This window comes from Neolamprologus multifasciatus, chromosome 3, assembly GCF_963576455.1.
Source record: "Neolamprologus multifasciatus chromosome 3, fNeoMul1.2, whole genome shotgun sequence".
Classification (NCBI taxonomy): domain Eukaryota; kingdom Metazoa; phylum Chordata; class Actinopteri; order Cichliformes; family Cichlidae; genus Neolamprologus; species Neolamprologus multifasciatus.
The window spans coordinates 12,142,732-12,150,697 of NC_140441.1; the positions used below are offsets into that span (position 1 = coordinate 12,142,732).

General features: G+C 42.3%; 1 long non-coding RNA gene across 4 annotated transcripts in view; it reads left to right on the plus strand.

Annotated features, from left to right (window-relative positions):
- The first annotated feature begins 2,378 nt into the window (after positions 1-2,378).
- LOC146521623 (uncharacterized) overlaps positions 2,379-7,966 on the plus strand; it is a 91,276-nt gene continuing 85,688 nt past the window's right edge. For 2 of the 4 annotated variants that reach the window (XR_014870449.1, XR_014870461.1), the window contains exons 1-2: positions 2,385-4,370; positions 7,458-7,594. This is a non-coding gene — a long non-coding RNA (uncharacterized LOC146521623). Of the gene's footprint in view, positions 4,371-7,457; positions 7,595-7,966 lie in introns of all 4 variants that reach the window. The other 2 variants (XR_014870450.1, XR_014870456.1) reach the window with 2 other exon arrangements.

Genomic DNA, 7,966 nt, shown 5'->3' on the forward strand with positions numbered 1-7,966 from the left:
TGGATCAAGTGACTGTTGGATCACGTAAGCGTTTGACTGTGTGCTCAGTGGATTCCTTGGTAACGTGATGAGCTATTACATCTATTTTATGTGTTTTTAAAAAGTAGACAGGTCGGGTCTGTAAGTGTATGAGCAGAATAGCATGATTGGAAGGAATAGTGGCTGTTTGGATTCAGCTGTATATCCAAAATTGGCAAAAAAAGGTAAAGAAACCCTTTTGAACCCTCAGCCATAAAAGGCTAATGGGCTATTGTTACCCTGCCGTGGTGATTTGGGGGGGGGGGGGGGGGGGCATAGGCATCCAAATTTGTGAATGCTGTGAAAGACTATGTGCACGTTAGCATATGCTACTTCCGGTGCGGAAACTCCTGTGGGGAGCTTTGTTTCCGGTGTCCTATTCGCGCCTTGTTTACGGTCCAAAACAAGTTAAGCAAATGAATGAATTAAACGGCGATTTACATTTCTATAGATGTCTCGGGCATTTACCCAATATATCTGTAAATGATGTTCATCGACTTGTCGATATTTTTCCCCCACGCCTCAGAGCAAAAGAGAAAATGGATTCAAATGTTATATTTCTCAGCTGTCCCCCGTTTATCAGCAATAGGTGAAATCAAGTAGCCAATTTTATTTTTTGACGGTGCAAAACGTTTCGTGGACATCGTGGACATACAGCACTGCACTTCAGAGTCACACTGCTAGCGATTGATGCAGTGATTCTGTATTGTACAGGAGAGACGGAGGAGATCATCTACGGCGATCAGGACACAATGTGATGTAAAAAAAAAAAAAAGCATGCAAACTTGCACAAAAAAAATCTGCGAAACAGCGAGGTGAAAGGTGAACCGCGTTATTAGCGAGGGACCGCTGTAATTTTGAAGGTAAGTCACAACATACCCTTCGTAAATACTAATGTATAGAAACCGTTACCAGCAATCATTCATTTTTTGTGTGGCTTTATTCACGGTTTGTTAACATGCTGTGTAGGTGTGTACTGGACTAGCTGATATCAACATAACGGGAAACATCTGGTTTGACTATTGTTCACCTGTAGTTTGAATGCTGAACATTTACCTGTTTAAATCATGATAACTGTCACTATACAGAGATGTGCTTCTGAATGTGGACGATGTGTCTTCTGCTGCAGTTCTGCTTGTGTTGAGTGATGTAAACAACTGATCGATCTAAACTCTTTAAACGTCAAAATTGATCATTAGATTTTTTATGACACAACAGTGGTGAGTGTTCCCACCTTCTGCTCTTTGTAACTTAACGCGATCTTTCCGTTTTCGAGTTTTGGGCATGATCTTGGAGAATATCTTCGCAGTAGCGATTGACCGCAAAGTAAAGCTACCGGAAATGTACAACCCCACATCCGGTCTCAAACCAGGAAGTTAGCATTTTCACGTGCACAGGGTCAATAACTCAAAAACGAAGTGATGTAGGATTTACAAATTCATACCATAGGTACATCTACTAAAACTCTTTGAGTTTCAATCCTGGTGGCCTTGATCTTAAGGTCAGAGGTCAACCTTTTCATCAAAGTCACTATTGAGCAAAATACAGCACTATTGTGAGACACAAATGTGTTGTACTTAATGTTATCTGTATTTGCTTAATGGGCCTTGGGAGAGTTCTATACCATGGTGCACGGTCGCAAGGAAAATAGTGTCATCGGCAAGACAACATGATTTAGATGTAAGCATTTTTACAGTATGATATCAGAGTGGCTATCCTTCACCTGAAGCTCAAAGTGACCTGATGACCCAGCGTTTGAAAGGTCTTACTGTATAGTATGTTTATCACAATATAGAGGCTGTGGAATGACCTCAAAACACCAGACACCACGACAATGTGGTGAAGCAGTCTTGAATAAAGTAACGGTTCAGAGTTTGTTCTGAACATTGTGCAGATCTGATCCTCCTTTGTCTTTTCTGCTAAAGGAGGTTTGAACAGTTATTAAGTGGAAGATTTGACCCCATTCCTCCACATACCCCGCAAATTTATTTTAATGGTTAGCGCAGATTAGAATGGTTTGTGTTATTGGCTTAAGTGAGCTGTGTATATGTGAATGTAGTACTAAATGCTTCACATATTTTCCACTGCATATTTCCAGTGTTTATGAGGAGGTCATGATATATTCCTTCTCGGCTTTTTCACACTTATGAACCAATTGCGTTCGTTTTACAACCTTTAAACCAAAATAACGTTGATGGAAATGTGCAAGAAATGAAATTTGTCTTGTTTTTGCATGCACGTATGCAGAAACGTGTCCACGGTGTAAAAAAATAAAAAGCAAGAAAACAATGCAGTTACTCAAGGTGAGGCAGAGGACATTTTTATGCTAATATGCATGTCTCCTGAGCTTGGAAAAAAAAAGGGGGAGGAGAGGGGGGCTAGTGGGTGAAGGAGAAATGAACCCATTCAAACAAATGAATTCTAATGAAGCTTCACAGACAAGACGTTTGGAGTCAGTCAGCGCTGTGAGAGGGAGAGAGAGGGAGAAGCCCCGGACTTCCCCACTGGAAAAGGACTCGGCCCAAACTCCTGAAAGGGAGGGCGAGAAAAACAAGAGAAGGGACCCTGGAGAAAGTAAGCTGGGAGGAAGAATGATTCCAGTAATGAGAGAGGGGGAACCAGCGAGGGGGCGGGGGGGAGCTGAGTTCAAGGTTGTATTCAGAATTAAGGACTGTCCCCCTCAAAGACCAACACAGACTTCCTCGAGGTTTAAGAGCCTCTTTATCAGACCTAAGTCTGTGTGTGCGTGCGTGCGTGTGCGTGTGTGTGCGCGCGCATTGGTGGGTCTCTAGTTGGGTGAGAGATGGAGGGGTGAGCACATGGAATTCAAATTCTAATTGGCTTATTCTCCATCCTGATTGTAACAAATATCAGGCTTGGGAGGTGGGTTTTTGTTTTTGTTTTTTGGATGAGAGCTTAAGCTGAAGTAAACTTGAATGTTGATGTGCTGTGGAGTCGTTTTAGAAACACTGTACAAGTTGTACTAATGAACCCTCCTCACTGACGCGATGTGTGCAGACAGGGATTCAGATTATATTGCTCATCTTGGTGGAAAGGGAGTATTAATTAAGAAGACAGCTTTTCCATCTGCCCATCCCCTTAAATTGAAAACACTTTGAAGAAATGTTGGGAGCGTTTATTCAGCGCGGGTGAAAACAGGATCCAGGATCCACCTTTTTGTGAACTCTTTAGACGACGAGGAAGGGAAGTGTTTAATCACACGTCTCGCTCTTGAACACAGACTGTTGCTTGTCTGCGTTTGGAGAAGCCCTGACAACAGCTCAAGAACTCCTGAGAGCCAACCCGATCTCAGTTGGCTTTATTTGACTTACGCTAATTTGATTTCCCGGCATGCTTGCGCGCAACTTTTCCGTTTCTTGGGAAGTGTAAGGCACCTGACAAGATTACAACTACGAGTGGCTCTTTGGGCCCCATTCGGTTCCAGCAACTCTTCCCCCAGCTGAGAGCTGGACTCTTGAACCAAATGCTTACGAGAAGAGAGGAGAGGAGAGGAGGGGGGCGGGAACTTGCGGCTCGGTTGTTCGCGATCGAATAGTAGTTAATAATGGAATTTGGGCAAGTTGTACTGTGTGTTTGCCAGTGACTATGGAGGCGGGGCAGTTAATGTCCAAGACTCTTCCACTGAAAATAAACCTGCATGAGGGAAGAGAGAGAAGGAGAGAGAAAGGGAGCGGAGGGAGGGAGGAGGAAGGGAAAGAGCCTTTCAGCGGGGACAGAAGGGAAAGAGTCTCCGTTTCAATGGAATAAAAACTGCGCAATTTCTTTACGCACTCCCTGCTCGGATCACTCGCACCGTTGCTGTCCACGAGACGGATATCAGCAGCGCTTTCTGGATGATTGTTGGCGGGGGGGGGGGGGGGGGTGAGTCCGTTCCCCATTGCAACCCCCCCGCTGTCTTTGAGGCTTTTTTTTAAGGCTTCACCAGCTTGCGATTTTTTTCGTAACCCGATGGTGTTCAGATGAAGGAAAAAGAAACGCGATATGACTGTGAAGATGCAACATCACTGATGAGTGTGTTCGTCATGCCTTGCCCATGGGCGAACGCATCCACATTTTCTGTGCCGGAGGGGGGGCGGGGAGGGGGGTCCGCGATCTCTGCGTGCGCAGTGCTTCCCCGTGTCATAATTTGCGCCTAAACGCGTTATTACGGACGTTGAGTGGAAAGGCTTAGTATTTTATTTTTCGTCAGTGGGGGAGATGAGAGGGCTTTTAGAGGTCTGCGTCATCCCGTGGCCGTGGAAGGAGATGGGCTACTTTGCAGATTTTCCACTGTTTTCACAGCCAGAGTCAGCGCGGCACCTCCCCAGCACGTTTTGGATCACACACAGAAGGTAAGCTCTCCGTGCCTCTGTCAGGCATGCTGGCCTTATACCTAATTGTAGGGGGGGTGAGACTCCATTGAAAACAACCTGAACTACAATGTCCTCATTTCGTTAACCTTGTAAAAAAAATGCGAGCTGCTTCTAGAAAACGAGTCCAGCAAACTGAAAATGTTGCACAGCAGAAAGGCGGAATTTCTGTGGGGTCTGTAGGCTGTAGTAGCCTCACGTGTCCTTCTTTTTTTAACCATAAGGACACAATTTGATGGTATTATGTAATTGCTTATAGAGCAATAGGCTGCACCGCTCCAAGTTTGCAGTGATAAAGGTGGAGAAGTTTCGATGTTGTTGCTGATTTGTTGCGTTTTTATGTTGCAGACAGCTGCTTTAAAAAAAAGAGCCAATTTCATATACAAACTAAAGTTGGTGATGTCATGTTTTCTACGGTAAGGAAGGCAGAGTTTACAGGAAGGTACGTCTGGAGTTGGTGATGTCGCAATCGCCGTTAACACATTTGCAAATGTAAGGAAAAAGACCACGGAGCGTGTCCGTGGGTGTGAAATGCAGCGCGTCACTGGGATATGTTTTGGTCATTAGTACGGGAGGGGGGGGGGGGGGGGCTGATAAGAGCCAGCTGAATGAAACGGGGGAGGGGGGGGGGCTCGCTCGTGTCGCATTTTCTTTCTGAGATGTCATGTGGTGAAGTTGTGGCGGGTTCTTTACCAGGAAGAGCGTTTGAATTTTCTTCCCCTTGGATTTTTTTTGTCTCCACCCCTCTCCCTGTTGTTCCTCTAGCACGTTGGGTACTCCGCCACTGGAGGGCAACCCAGGACAGAGCTTCACCTTCGAGTAGGTTACTTTTATGTCCGTTTGGAAATGAATATATTTGCGTGAGAGGACCTCAGCTATGACTGTTTGCATACAGCGAGGCGAACAAAGGTCGCCCAGGGACCTGCTGTGGTCTGTAATGAAGCATCCGGAAGCAGACAGGCTCGGCTGTGTTAAACCACCCGAACATATTTATTATTGTTGTTGTTGTTATTTTGTTTAAATATGGGGACTCAGTTCCGTTTAAGTTAACTTCCAGATTGGTGTCGTTACACTATAGCCTCAATAACCGTAGATGCTAATGCTAGCTTGGATGCGAACAACTCTGACGTAAAGACTAAAAACAGTCTAAAAAATAGTTCATTTTATTTTTTTTTTATTTTTTTAAAGGAAAAAATTATTATTTTTTCTCCTAAAACTTTTTAAAAACTTTTAAAAAAAAATTTAAAAAAATGTAAAAATGTTTTTTCCCCCACAACTAACACCAGCCCCTTTTTTCCCCTTGGAAACCCGCATGGGAAATAATGTCTCTATTTGTATGATGCTACACTTTTATGACTTTAAATCCCATGATGCACTGAGTGTTTCTTCTTCACTTTTCACTGTTCTTTTCACTCCGAGGTTATTGTAGTTAACTAAAAGTAAACTAAAATTTAAAACTCAATATGAGTCTAAACCTTTGTGTCTGTGAGACCGTGAGTCACCGCTTACCATAAATACAATAATAATTAAAAAAGACTAAACCTAACAGCGAAATTGTCCAAACAATAAATTAAACTGAAAAAAAAGAAAACCCACTTTGAAAACTAACTGAAACTAAACTGAATTAAACACAAAAATTAAAAAGAAAATGAAATAAAAACTAATAAGAAAATACAAAACTATAACTCTGTTTCACTCACTATGTGCTTACACCCCACTCTGCATTTAATCATTAGTTATTATTATTTTTTGCTCTTTTCCTCAGCGTGTCTTTGTCCTGTCTTCCTCCCTTCACTGCCAATCAGATGTCTGGCCGTCCCTGAGCTCGGTTCTGCTCGGTTTCTTCCTGTTAAAAGGGAGTTTTTCCTTCCCACTGTTGCCAAGTGCTTGCTCATAGGGGATCGTCTGATTGCTCAGGGCTTTCTCTGTATTATTGTGAGTCTTTACCTTACAATATAAAACACAGTGTTGTTTGGTTTATATTGAATTGAATTTAAATTAGGTTTAAATATTAACTCCCACAATGCAATGCATTAGAGAGGGTATTAGAGGTGGGAATCACCACACCCCCCGATGCAATTTTTAACATTTTACAATATCCCAAGTATTGCAAATCATATATTGTGATTTATCCCCTTTTAAACAGCAAATGATATCCTCAGAGTTAAACTTGGTCAGTCGATTTTTTTTTTTATTCAAGTAGTTATGTCACTTTAAAACCTGCTATAAATGTTGCCATACGTCTGCTATCGGTCTGCCATCGAATTGGATCAAGTTTGCAATTACATGGAGTCTGTTTCTGATAATTGACTGTGATAAATCATTGAAAATCACATATCTGTTGACATCTACATGGACAAAAAAATCATATTTAACAATTACATTTGTGCTCTGCAACCTTCCTGTTCTGTAGGAATATAACCAGAATACTGGCAGTCGGCTGAGTCGAGTCTCCTCATGTTGTGCTCACTCAGACTGATAATAACAGTCTGTCCTCATTAATATATCAGCGCACACTTATTTATGAAACATTCGACAGCCTTTCTGAGCGTGACTGCAGTCAGTCCAAGTCATACTGTGACTGTTTGTAGGAAGGTCACCTCTGTGAGTGAGTCTTCCTACAAATCTGGGCAACCATTCACCAATTTAGTAACCACAAGTTGCAATCAAAAAAAAAAAATCTGTACAATTTATTTATTTTACTACTTACACACATCCTTCACATGCCATCGTCATCCATGAAGTCAACATGAGTTTAATGCTTTATGTCCATACTTGCAGAGAAGCAGTTTTTCCAGTACCTCAGAGCTTCTGTCACTTTCTATATGGACTTTGCTGTTCCAAGCTATTTTTTGGACAAATTGGTGAAATGTAAGAGCGTGTTTTTACCTCTAGATGGTGCCACACTTTCAGTCCAGGTCTTACTATTCATGGGCTTTAATAACATCTGCTAATTTCTCTGACTTTAGTGTTGGAAAGGCAGATAGGCATCTCTGAATCTCTGTGTTAAAATGCTGCTCTGTAAATGTCTGTCATTAACTGATCTATGTATACCTCTCCTGTTCACAGGGACAAAGTGAGGAGCATGGCTAAGCCTTGTCGCGACGTGTTTAAAGAGCCGCCGGCGCCCGACTGAGGCCATGAGTTTGGCTGGCTATACTGCAGGCAAGAATGAGCAAGTGCATCAGCCCCACAGCATGGAAATGGTAAACACGCCTTAGTGATGAAGGATGCTCATAGACACCTAATAGTTTTATGCATGGTTATTGCAATTAAGAGCAGTTGCTAAAACACTGCTGCCACATGCAGTTTTTGATTATTCCAAACTTCCAAAAAATATTTTAATAGTCACTTTTATAGACTAAAAAGACTCTAATATTCACCCAGTATTTGTTCATAGTATCTGACTTATAACCCGCTTTAAAATTATCTATCAAACCATCAACAGCACTAACATTGATTGGTATCTGACTCTTAACAGAAATACTGCTCTGATCTATACTAGTATCGAAGTTTTTGAGTAATTGGACAGATTCTCGTCAGATCCATTGTGTTTATCGGCACGTTTTCTCCTGCAG